The sequence below is a fragment of the Natator depressus genome, chromosome 10 (assembly GCF_965152275.1).
Source record: "Natator depressus isolate rNatDep1 chromosome 10, rNatDep2.hap1, whole genome shotgun sequence".
Classification (NCBI taxonomy): Eukaryota; Metazoa; Chordata; order Testudines; family Cheloniidae; genus Natator; species Natator depressus.
This window is the reverse complement of record NC_134243.1, coordinates 78774912-78789041: the sequence shown is the minus strand read 5'-3', so window position 1 is coordinate 78789041 and position 14130 is coordinate 78774912.

Genomic DNA, 14130 nt, shown 5'->3' with positions numbered 1-14130 from the left:
CAATGGGAGGTAGGTGCCTTTGAGGAACTGGGCCTTTCCCAGGAGCTGCTTGCTCTGACATCTCATCACCTACCCGAGGATGTGACACCTCTGTTGCCAAAGCAACCATAATATTTCCACTTTCGCTGGAGACCAATAAGCTGCCTCAGGTAAATGAAGAGACATGTAGAAATCCTCCTCTGCTGCTGACATTGCTACATCCTGCACTGAAATTGACCAAGAGAAATTTAACCAAAAAGTTGCTCTGCATAAAATACATCATTCCTGCACCAGGACACTGGGGCGATTCTTTGAGCTAGCAAGCTCTGATTGTTTACAACTACTCCAAGATTCTCCACTTATATGTAAGTCTGTAGTGCAAAGACCAGGACAAAATTCTGCGCTCACTGAAGTAACTCTGCTGGCTTTTATGGAGTTACTCCACATTTACACCAATGTCAATTTAGTGCTGAGTTTGGCCCAAAGACTAAGCACACTTCAATGCCCAAGTAGAGTGTGTATTGATAAGATTAACCGCGTTGTCACATTGCATATCTTGGGAGCAGTATATTTTCCTCTTCAATATGTAAGTTGCAATATATTACTGTAGGAGCTGATAATTGTAGGGGCCTGTCCCTGCCTCCATTAAAGCCAATGGGAGTTTTGTTGTTGTGTTCAATGGGAGTAGAATAGGGCCCTTAGACTATAAGCTCTTTGGAACAGGACTTTGTTGTTTGTTTTGAAGTTCAGCTGTTTTACAGAACTCTGGACCCTTCTCTAATAAATCACTGGTGAGTAGATCATGCGTTCCTCTTCACTGATGAGCGATTGTAAGTTAAAGACCCAAACCTGGATGTCTCACACGTAAGCCAAACCCAGGAAAACAGTTCCTTCTCAGGTGATCCAGGTTATTATAAGGAGGATGCAAAGTGAGGCTGAAGGAACCCAGGCTGGAACTGCTGGAATGAAAAGATGGCTCCAAGCTGCTGCTTGCTAAAACATGCAGCCATTTCTGTACTAGTGTATGTCTCATTAAAACTCTTCCCTTATACTTTAGCTCCAATGTACCTATCCTGCTCTTTATTCATGCTCTCTGGGCAAAATTAACTGGTTATTTATCTAAAGAGACGTGACTCTGGAAATGCACCTAGCTGTCATGTGAGGCATACATTTAAATGTGGCAATGAAAAAAACAGTTCTCCACTAACAGCTGTCAAAATCCCAGTGGAATATACCATGGGGGATTGTTTTATACTGATGCAGCATAGGGACAAAGAGTGAGCCGGATGCTTTTCCTGATGAAAAGCATAGCTAGGGGTAACCCACGGACACAGGAAAGGCTTATGTGCTTTATTCTTATAATTAACTTAAAAAAGAAAATATGTGAGGATGAAATTGTATCTCCATTGGTTCTTGAGTTCATGCTGAAATTGTCAATTAGGGCAAACATGCATTTTCTCCCCTGGTTCTTTTCAACTTAGATGGATTTATTAGCTGAGATAGGCAGAACACCTCTGAGGAAAAATAAATAAATAATCACAAGTTAGATAGCAAAATGATGATGATACTGGACTTCCAGGATGGCAAACTTCATTTTTATCAGTTGTAAGCCAATTCAGCGCTACTAAGGGCCCAATCCAAAACACACTGGTATCAATTGACTTCCACAGTAATTTGATCAGACCCTGTCAGAATTACCATCTGGCTGCCCATCCATCTATCCTTCTGTTCACCTTGCTCTCCTGTATCTTGATTGTTACTGGGAGATTTTTTTTGTCATATTTTCTCCCCAAGTTTGTTAGAGCCTGTGGGGTAGCTGCACATAATAGAACAAAACCCAAAAGATAAGGCTAGTTTAATTAATGATGGAAGAGGACACATAAGGAGAACTGGCCCCTATGCAGAAGGCAAGCACAAAACTTAGGGTTTAAATGGGGCTTAACTGCTGCATAGGCCTTTTGTAGACCCTACGAATTTCACCTGTACCACACATGCGTTTGGTAACAGTAATGAGGGTCATATTCACAATGATGTGCCAACATTTGGATTCCATCAAATAACAAACCATGCTGTGTGTGAAGTTTCTCTCTTTGATTCTCCTGCCGAATTCCTAAATCAGTGACTTGGCTATAAACAGACTACTTTTCAGAAGAGTCAGTCATATTTCACTCCTGAATATTCCCTGCGTCCCTCTTCCTGCAGCCCTTCTATATCAGATCACATCACATACTTTAAGCAATGGCTACTCTGTCTTAAGATCTCTGCTTCACAGGGAAAGATAAAACAATACAGCATTCTGAACTCAACTGCAGAATGGAGGATTTGGATATTGTTTTATTTTCCTGTTTTGTTCGCACAGAATATTTCCCCTCTATGGAGTCACTTAGACTCCAGAAACAGACTATTAATAAACTTTTGACTGCTTTGGATAGTCCAAGCCAAAGGCTGAACTTAGAGGGGGAAAGGAATATAAAATTTGTATAGAGCTTTTCATCCCAAAGAACATATAGCGATTATCCACCACTGAATTACAACCATCTCCGTGGTGGCACACAGAAGCTGTCTAACAGAACAGAGTCTAGTCTACTGATCCCTGAACTTGACTGAAATGACGTTCTGAATGCACAGCACTTGCTTTTTTCTAGCTTGGATACTGTTTGGTGGCTTTCGTCAGTGCCTTTTGGTCGACTAAGAAATGGCCATATCAAAGGGGAGAAGGAGTGGTCTTGTGGTTAAGGCACAGAGCTGGGAGACAGGAGTCTAGCCAGGGGTCTGAAGCCATTCTTGTTTGGCATCAGCAGTTCCCTCCTGGCCCCATCAGAAACAGCCTAATGTAAGCTGTCATTTTTAGAAGGAAAATAATAGTTATTTTGGAGCCTAGGCTTCCACTCAACCAGCTCCTATGTGCCAAAGTACAACTTGCCTTGTCTACAGCAGAGGTTTAGAAGGTGTTAATTACAATATGCTAGCTAATACATTCTAAACCCCACCCCCAACCTGTCCTCCCACATTTTAATCATCGTCTAGACATACCCTTGGAGGAAGAACCATAAATAGATCCCAGATCTGACTCCCAGGCAAAAACCAATTCAAGAAAATTACAGTCTCCAGTGGGAGCTGAAGGTGCTCTGTACCAGGTAGGAGAGGGATCTTACAGCACTGCCAAGCTCCTCTTCAGTGGTAGATGAAGTCATTTCTATATCTAGGTTAGATGTAAAGTGGTTTGGGATCAAGGGCATGAAAGGCCACCTGTTAACGTAAAATATCATTATGCAACACAACATATAAACAAAGAGTCTGAATTCCCAAAGAAACATACAGGGATAGAGATTATGGGCCAAATTCCGCTCTCAATAGCACCAAAATAAATTCAGGATAACTCCACTGAAGGCAAATCCACTCTGGATTTGCACCAGTGAAACTGAAAGCAGAATCTTTTATTTTAAATGAAAGCTGAGTTTCTCATGTAATCACGTGGCTCCAGGACCTGACGCTTTACCAAAAAACGTAAAATCCAGGCCCCATTTAAGTCAATGCAAAAACTCCCATTGATTTCAACGCGGCCAGAATTTCACCCCAAATGTAATGAAACGTGATAAAATCATCAGTTGGCAAGACAAAGAAAGAGAGAGAGATTTCCAGGTATTGGTTGTTGCTGCTCTGGCAAACAGTCAGGGGATCACAATAATACACAGTCTCAAACCGGCTCTCAGAACAGCTACACCATACCATTCCCAGCCCCAACCAAAACATAATAACACGAAAGGAGCTGACGCTCACACCAACCACTACATTACAGCCTCTCACTACTTCTTGCAGCTCGGACTTGAACGAGCACTTCCAGTGGTGGCCAGAGCAAAGGAACAGAAAGAAAAAAGTGATTGGTGCACCAGAAAACACGATATTAAAATGATCCTGCTGCTCTCCATTAAAAAAGCCACCCAGTTCCGCAGGAAACCCACAGGTCTGGCAATACTAACGCTAATTTATGAAAAGACCCATGTACATTCCAGATGTTTACTATGCAAGGAGGGGAAAAATAAATTAGGACTTTTCTCCTTGCCTCTATTGAATATCTGTTGGAAATATTGCTCTAGCATAAATTCCTCCAGCAAGTCCAGAGGCACCGACAGGAGAGCGATGCTTTTCATTACAAACCTCCTGTAGCCTCCATCTCCTGGCCCATGGATAAAAATGTCATAGCAGTTAGACAAACTGGCTATTGAGTTCCACGTACAGAAGGGGTTTTTTGTTAGTGCGTGTGTGTGAAAAGCAGACCTTAAATCCACATTGTGCTGAAATTCCAAGCTCTTTTCCACCAGGCGGGAACAAAGATCATGCCGAATGTAGCTGTGAATTCAAGTTTCTTCCACAATATAGCCTCCATTCTGGTTTACTGAAATCATCTTAGATGAGGAGGGTTGGAAAAGTGGCTTCCTTTTACACTGATAGAGTTTTGCTGGGTAAAAAAAATCCAACAGCTGTACATTTCGCTTCCTCGAGACACGAGGACTGTGCATTCTGGATCTGCAAGAAACTGAATCAATCTAACTGTAACCCCTATGGACCTTACCTTGGTTCTTGGGTGTCTCTGTGCTAATAGCTCAGGGAGAGGCCCTCTGTGCCGTGGAGGCAGGGGGGTCAAGGATAGACTCAGAATCCTGGGCGCTAGGCAACCAAGAGGGAGAGAGAGGAGATGCTCCTTCCAGCGGTAGAGGCCATGGGGAAGTTATTGCAGCAGGTGTCTAGAAGGCCACCAGCATGCCTGCTCAAAGATGCACATGGGGGGGGGGAGGGGGGGCTGGTTTAATGTGTGGATAATTGACAGGTTAAGCCAAGGGCAATGAATTAGCCTAACCAATGAGGAAGGCTCTCGTGACGAGCAGGCCCCCGAGGAGCCATGTTATGAGGAGAGACGAGCCTTGTTAGGGTAGAGAGGAGCCAGCTCCTGAAGCGAGAACATGCTTTTTGGAGAGCTGAGGAGTCCTATGCCTGCATGCAGGATCATCCCCAAAAACTGGCCTCTAGGGCCTTGGCAACCGTAGACTTCGGCTTGTTCCAGTCCCTGTTCATGGTAGCTCTCAGTTTATAGGTTTCAGCTGGGAAAGCTCTCACCTAGTTTAGCACTAGGTTAGTCCCTTAGCTCTCTAGCTAAAGCAGTTATTACGCAGCAATAAATCCTTCTTGTTGCTAGCTCTAGAGTTTCTGCCTGCTTTAATCTGCAGCTGGGCTATACAGAATAAGAAATGAGGATTTGTGATTTTTTAGAATTATTTTTATATAGTCTGGGCCTGTTCCCTGAGTCCCTCTATGGGGAAAGTTACCTCAGAGGCAGAAGCAAGATACTTTTGGCAGTGAAAAATGCCACATGACCAGCATAGGATAGCATGGATCTTGACTGAGACTGTCAGACCCCTCCTACAGCTGCTGAGGGAGCCAGGCCAGGATTTGAACCTGAAGATCACCCACATCATGTACTTTGTGAGTGCATCAACCCTTAGCTAGGTAGTTTGGGCCACTGGATGGAAGTTACCTATACAACAACCGTGACCTAAAGCATTGGGATAACTTGCTCTCTGTTCATCGACCCACATCACCCGCACCAGCCAGCCAGGGCCCCTGTATAGTACACACTGGACAGTATTCCCTTCTGGGGTAAGTCACAGGGTTGGGCATTGGTGACCATAAAAGTATTTGTTTGCACTGTTAATTAATGTTTACCTTTATTAAAATTACTTGGTTTGACACATTGTATGTCTCTGGGTTATTCCCTGGGAATCTCCATACATCAGGTGGCTGGGCCAGGGTTAGACAATAGTTAGAAATTTTTCCTTCCAAGCAGCACCCGCTGGTACTTTTGCCAGGGAGGTGGAAGAACTGCCAAGTGATTGTGTTCTGGGACAAGACAATGAAAACACTCAGGCTCGGCTAGAGACAGGACCCAGAAGAACCCAGGCCTGTCTGCCAAACCCGCAAGAAGAATGGTGCCAGAGGAGGTAACCGAGTAGCATAGGGCCATTACATATTGATAGCTGTATTTGTAGTCTCTTTTAACCAAGACTTGGGGGCCTCTGTGTGATGGCATGAGACAGCGTGCTCTGAATTAGTCTGGGAGCTACAAAGCAAAGGAGAACTTGAGATTTTCATAAAGCAGTGCCTAAACTAAAAGTGACAAAGGGGCCTAAACTAAGGGGCCTAAATCCATATTTAGGCACCGAATCAGGCCTTACTTTCAACAGCGTTGAGAACCCACTAGTTCCCACTGACTTGACATGAGTCTTTTCACAGTTTAGCATCAGTGCTACTGGATCTTCAGCAGTTCTGAAATTCAGGCCACTTATTTAGGTGCCTTCATGCGAATGTAGAAACGTAACTTGAGGAACCTATTTACTAAAATCTCGCCCTCTGTCACTTTCCAGTAACCTCAATAAAGCATCCACTTAATATTTCTTGGAACTGAGTCCTGCCTCCCCTTTACCTTGTGAGACACCATAGAGTGTGCTATTTTCAATGGTTTTCCTTTAGGGAGCCACTTATGAACCCGAAATTACCCCAGATCTAGTCTTCTCATGGTATAATCTCCATCACCCAGGAAGTAAAAGAGTGCTGCAAGATAGATCTCATGTTATTTTGGCCCAATAGACAGCTCTCCTAAGCATTAAGAAATTTGTGACAAACGCAAACCTCAGTACATAACCCATGCACGTCCCTATACTGAAAATCAAATCAATGCTTTTCAAAGGATCACTCATGGTGTGTCTTTCCATGATCACTTGTAGTTACATTACAGCTTTCAAAACATTCAGTCCATGTATGTTTATGAACCTTTTGTCTCCTCTGCCAGCTTTGTGAGACCGATTTGTGGGAACTTGCTTCTGCCCTATGAGATTAATTGATGTTAACATCATTTACCAAGTTATTCGTTCTTCACAGTGAACAAGGAAACACACATAATCCTGGCATATTAAAGGGAAATACATTTCATCATATACAACCTTGGATTTCAACTATACATTAAAAACCTGACACCAACAGGGCAAGAGATTTGTGTTCATGAATTTCTCATGGCAGCATCGGATTGAAGTGACAGCCTACATTAGACGGGTATAGAGATCTACATTTCCAGTAGAACGTGTGTGTGATTGTGCGCCCCATGTCTGGGGTGGTGTTCTTCACACTGTCACAAGAAGAGCTTGTGTTAAACAAATACATTGTTTTAGTCTTAACTGTACCTCCACCTAAAGTACCCAGACCAGAACTCCCATGTGCACCAGGCCCCGTTCTGGCCAGCATTGACGAAGCAGTGCTGCATTGCCTTTGAGCTCTCCAGCCACTCCTACAGCCTTACCTAACAGCAGCAGCTCCTCCATACTTTTTGCATGTACAACAACCTTGACAGTGCAGAAAAGTGTGGTAATTTACAAATGATGCACACAGGGATGTATCTTTTACAAAATCATTTTTGCATAGCTGCAAAAGCACACGCCCTTGTCTGAGATTTTAGTCTATTGGGATAAGTCCATTTCTCACACGTTTGTCTTCCTCCTGAAGACAATGGGAGATGCATGAGGGTGCATCTGAGGGCAGAATTTAGCCCAGAGCGGCATACTGCAGTACATGACAACTGTAAGAAATATAGACTAAAGAAGAAAATAGGGTGACTGACAGCTCTTTGGGCTAGGTAGTGCCTACCTGATCTTGAATCAGGTGTATCATGAGCTTTTACCCACTGCTGTAAATGAGCTCAGAGGACACTTCAGTTTCTCTTCCCCTCTTTCAGGTGTCACCAGCTTCCCCTGCTCACATGAAACAGAAAGTAAAGAGTCCTACACTCTGTCCCCAGGGCCTTTCCGCTGCTCTCCCCTTTCCTGGCTTCTATAACCACACCCATCCAGCCCATGTATCTAATATCATGTTTTAAGGAAGAAACATCAGCTGTATTTATAGTGATGAGCATCTCTTGTGCACTAACTCTAATAGTCTCAGCCTTCCCTTGTGCTCCCCGCAGCAGTTGGTTGTATCTCATTTTACACCGAGGGCATGTCCTCTTTAAACAGGACTACATCAAAGCAAAGTAGGAACCTTTTGGTCTGCACCTGCAGCGTCCACATGGGGGAGTTACAGAGCAGCACTTTGGAGCGCACCTCTATTCAGTAGTCCAAACTGCAGGGCAGTGTAGACATAGCATAAGCTCTTCTGAGAAGGAACCTTCTTGTCTTTGGGTGGGTGTACAGCGCCAAGCACAATTGGGCTCAGATCTCCGATTGGGACCTATAGGCACTACCTCAATACAAATTCTAAATATGTTCGTAAGATGTAAGAGCCACGCTCCAGCACTGAGGACATGCCTGGCCTTTCCTCACAGAACAAGAAAACACAGCCCAGCAAAAAGATATTTGCACCCCCGTGATAAAGGATGGGCAAGTCAGTACTGCTGGGTGTCTTGAGATGATCCAGTGCAAACCAATTTAGGTTTAAACAGAGCTTTCTGCTTGCCACCAAAATAAGCACCTTATAGTATCTCTAGCCTCCATAAACCACAACGTGGATTTAAAGAACCTCTGTTCAAGTATTAAGGAGTGAAATATCTAATCCTGTTGAGTGTGTAAATATGTGAGTCAATCACTTAATGCTGGGAATTACCTACCCGTTGACAGCTGCCCTGCACAGCAATTAGTGTAGCCTTCAAAATCCCAGGTTTCTATCTGCTAAACAAAAATGACAAATAAATCCGGACTGCAGGTAATAGTTAACGTAACGTGCATGTGCAATAATATTATTGTGGTTGCCAAGCGACTAACAGGAGGTACAGTGAAAAGAGAGAGAGAAAAGATTCTGAATAAAGGAACACACTCTGTCCTCTTTGTAAGATTCTCTATTTATGCAGCCTTTATCTGCTGTTGCCCAATAGTTAGCAGTGACGGTATGTGAACATAAAAGAATAACAACTCTGCAGAAGACAGTGAATGATTTATAATAAATTGGGGCCTGATCCAAAGCCGACTGAAATCACTGAGAGCCTTTCCATTGGCTTTCTTGGGTTTTGGATGAGGCCGTTGGTACCTAGATACTATGTTGATGAGTACACTAGAAACAGGCAGATGAAACAGAATTTAACACCTGTGCTCTATAGCCAGTGGAGTTCTTGTGACACAAAGTATCATGATTTCAAAACTAGGTGTTTACGTTCCTCCTGCAAAATACGTATGTTCTCAAATACAGAGAGAAATGATTCACGCAGAATATCCAGTTGTGCAGGCTGGTACCTGTTTTGTGTGTGTAACTGTATCTTTTATACATGCAGTCACTTGTTTGTGTCCACTTATGCATATTGGAAGATGCAACATGGGCAACTAACCATGACCCCAAATGGCCTTTAACCTGTAGTACGGGTACCAGAAATACCCAGCCATGCCTTGCCTTGCCTCTAACGAACACAGCTGTAGTCAGAAAAAAAGCCCTTCTTTCCCCCCTTTGTCAATGGGAATTTGAGGGTGCTCAGGACACCTCTGGAGATGTTCTAGAACTCACAGGATTGGAGCCTAAGTGTTCACTCTGCATTAAAATAAATAATGGACTGCCCTTTAAAAGCTGGCCTTCGGTTTTGCTCCTACACCTAAACAGATCATTTAGACACCTAAATATCTGACTCAGCCCACAACACAGGCTGTTTAACATCTGATGACATTGCTTGCTCCAGCCACTATCTGTGCCCTCAAGTACTGGCAGGTGCAAAACTGAAGACTGAAGCTCCCTTTAAAAATTTGGTCCAACATGTACAATAATACAGCCTCCATATGCTGAAGCATTGACTATTTGGGTACCACATAGGAGGCCACAGTACAGAACATGGAGTTAGGGCAGAATGCAAGGCAAGCTAATGGCCAGAGATGGCCTCTCACTAAGTGTGCAGGAAAATGTGCCTTTTTTATTTCTTGTGGATGCCCTTTAGGTTGTTTTTCAAGTTCTACACAACTACTGAATATGCTGAGACCATGCACCAGAGTTAGAAAGCCAGGCACTGGGAGACATCAGGAGATCAGAGTTAGTACCATTAATCAACTCCTAACGAGATGCTAATTTCCCTTTTCTATTAACAAACACAGCATACTGTAAGGATACATTTTAAGGAACTGCTCAAACTTATCTCCGGTCTCATGAAAGTTGTTAAACTGCCACATAACAACAAAAAAGAAAATAGGAAAGAAACTAGAGTCTCAACTCTCAATACTAATTTCACTGCACAATTACTGGCACCAGTTGTTCTATTGAAAATACAATAAAAACAAATAAGAGGAAAGTAAAAAACCCTCAGGGAAGAAAAGAAAGCAGCAAGAGAGAGGCAACGGCAGGCACAGAATAATTGCTGTGCAAGAGCGCTGGGTGTGTTATTCGTTGAGTATAATACCTATTGCGACTTTCACCCATTTTTTAGTCTACAAATGATTTGGATTAAACTCGATTTTTACTGTCATCGTTGTTATTCAGAACAGTGGCCCATGTGATTTATACAAATTTCAGCTTGTAGGTTGTTTGCCCTCTGTTCACTTTGCCTACTTACTATTTGTTGCTCAGGTGTGTGTTTTGTCACTTAAGTCACATAGAATTGTTTCCAGGCCCTGATTTGGTTATTGAAATTAACAGCAGACAATGAAAGCCTGTGAAGAATTTTCAGAGGGATACTCATTTGTGCTGAGAGTCATTCATCTTTAGGGCTTTGGGGATATTTTAATCAGTACCTGGCTGCCACCCAAATACTTGCAAACAACGAATAACAACAGCCTACATGTAACTCCGAATCAAACTCTCCATTTGCATTTGCAAATCTATCATTGTTTTATTCTACCAGCTCGGCTACACAAGCCATGAATCATTATGAAGAGATCAGAGGAAAGTTCCCCTCTGTTTAAAAAAGTGCTTAATCTCTCAGATTATAGTAGGATGTGTAAACAGATACGGTCTGGGGGATGGGAATGTCCCTAACTCTCAGGCTCACCCACTGTTTAGCCTTTTAGAGCATTCATAAATCGGTTGGCAATTTATGATGGAGATCAGTCCCCCTCATACCATATAAGTTACGCTGATGGTATATTTTTATTTACACAGAGCTAGTGAACCTGGGATCACAATCGCACTAAACCCCATTCCGGGTCAAACCCACCTTGATTTGGAGGATTTATGTGAGGACTTCTGCACCAGGTAAGGCCTGAGATGGAACCACATGGACAGAGCCACCAGAAGACCAGTTACACAGAGAAGCTCCCTGCATGCCACAATGGCGGGGGCAGAGGTTGTCTTTTTGCTCTCCCTGCATAGGCCAACATAGACATCTGCATACGGGGTGTGCAGTGGATGGGTCCTGGAGTCATGATTACACAGCCTCAAAGGCCCTGGCACCCCAAGCAATACAGAGAGAGGGGCTGTGACCTCTATTCCAGCCCACAGACTGTAGTTGCAACCATGGGTGGGACAGGTTGGAGTAGCTGATTTCAGCCCCCATCTCTGGCTCACTTTATCCAACTGCTCAGGCTTAGTGTAGGTGAACTGTACTCCATCCTGTCACAGCACCTCTCTGTATCCAGCACAGTGCTTTGTGGAACCAAATTACAGCATCAGAGCAGAAACCTGTCTGATACCCTGAGCAAACACACACCCATCTACAGTATTTACTCCTGCAAGAAGCAGGGGTGTATAGGAGCCATTGGGGTATGTCTTCACTACAAAATAATAATAATAATGGTGTGTTCTTAATTCAGGTTAGCTATCTCAGGCTCAAACAGCAGTGAAGACAAGGCAGCTCAGGCTCTAACTCAGGTTCAAGCCTGTAAGGGAGACTGGGGTTGAAATCAAGCTGTTAAAACCAGAGTTGCTGTGCCTTCCCTTCCCGAGTTAGCTAACCTGAGCTAAGAACTCCCGCTTTCTTGCAGTGAGGACATACTCGTGAATGCAGAGGCCAGACGCACTGAGCTCCATGTACCACCACATGACCACTCTCTGGAGCTCACGCAGAACAGCTGGGAGCAGCTTCAGGGTGGAGGCAGAACTGGGGCAGAACAATTTGGCGTTGCAGTTCTTCTCCTGGCTACCTCGAGAAGCCAGAATTTAGCCCTTGACAGCAAAACATTTTTCTATCTAGAGTGTAATATGTTGGGGTTAGAAATAACTAGTTGGAACTAATACCTCTAGCTCTGAATCCAGCACTGGATGCACTGGGTAACACAGGCAAACCAGCACTCCTGTGGGATGCATCATAACATTTCATTGTTATTTCCCTGCGACTCTGCAATAGCAAAGGAATGTAGGGGCAGCCCAGAGTGTAGTTAAAATACGAGCGTGTATTACTTCTTATCCTGCATTTTTGTGCTGGCGTCATATCTGGTCTTGTTCAAGAGAAACGTTTAAGCCTGGGCAGATAATAATGTGCAGAGTGTGGCTGGGATAGGATCTCTTACACTGAACTTTTGGATTCCTTACAGTACAGAACTATATATTATCCCCTCTCTGGCTCCATATGATGTCTGTGAAAGATGCAGCTAGGAATACTCAAGTTCACCCACTGGGGAAACATTGTGTTACGTGAAGATTTCAGCTTTCCGCCCTTATCTTCAGCCCCAGTTGATGAAGGGCCTGGCGTCAGTCTGGCAATTCTGATGGCTCCCCATTAGCACCAGCGAGGGCTGCCTATCAGCAGAATGCTGGGGCAGAGAGCAGACAGGACTATCTAATCACATACCTTTTGCATTAGTGCTGCCATATATTTCTTCCATTTACAATCAGGAGACTGGACCGCACTGAATTTTCACAGGAATGAACTGTCAACAACCCCGTCCTTCCCAGGGCCTAAAAATGGGCCACGCAGCAGGGAGCTTTATCAGGGAGGCCAGTAGACTTCTTTTCTTAGACTTCCAGGCAATGGCCAGACCAGACTTGGAGTCCCCATGAGCGAGACATCAAGGAGACCTTTTCGAGATAACAGCAGTTCACTTGGCTCTCTTGAGAACGCCTCATGGCTGTTCCTTTTCAAAGCTGAAGTAAGGAAACTAGCTCAATTAGAGCATATCAGGAAACTTTGTGTCTCCTGGTTTGTTTACCTTTTATCAGTAGGCTTAATATGCTTTCCTGCTTTTCCAAGAGGAGCAGGAGGGCTGCTTTGTAAGCTAACATTTTTTAATAAAAAAAATAGCAGGCAGATTTTTTTAAAGCAACAAATTAGAGTTACTAATTGGACAACAGTGAACAACTGCTACCCGTTTTTTGCTAGATGGAATATTTGGTTTCCTTTTATTGCATTTATTTGGCTGCATGATTAAATCCCTTTGCATCTTAGTCCCACACAATTATATAGTCTTGCAGTTTAAATGCACACAACAGCACCCTAACATTGTCCAGGTTCTGTTTTGACATTCAGTGCAGCTGTGGGGCCAGTCCTGGAATCCTTTCTCAGGCAAGGCGCCTGCCTCCCCCGGGACTTTGCCCTGAATAAAGAGGGCAGCATCAAGTCCTTACTTTGTAAAACATCTTCCAGACAACCTGCATCTTAAACCAATTTATGAAGTCAGGCCCCAGCCCGAGGGTGGACTCAGTGCAGATGGGCCCTCTGAGCCCATGTGGAGTCCAACTGAAGGTAGATTTATTAATGGTGGTTGAATTTGGAAAAGTTCCAAATCAGGTTTCAGGTGGGACAAGCACCGAACAGCTTAAATGGGACCAAATCTTGCTTGCCATCGATGCCTGTGGGGCTAGCCATACAAAGCAAGCGAGATTTGCACCTATCTGCATCTCTTGAGGCTGGGATTTTCAAAAGAACCCAAAGGAGTTAAGCAAGCTCTCAGGTTAGTGGGAGTTGGGAACAAAATTCCACCAGGCTCCTTTGAAAATCTCAGCCTGAGATTGCAAATCTCAAGAGAATGGGTTTCCCTCTCACTGGTACTTCCTGCTCCTCCACTCAAGCTCTTGCTCCTCCAGTACCCATCTTCTCCTGGATTCAAGCTGGAAACCCTGCAAGAACCAGGATTTGGGCACTACTGCTTCCTGCACCAAGAACATCCCAGAATTTAGGAAGAAAAAATACGCTTTAAAAATGGATTAGAGATTGATAACGAGGAACCAGCAGAAAGGTAGGTACCATCTAGCTATACTTGGAAGGGGCAG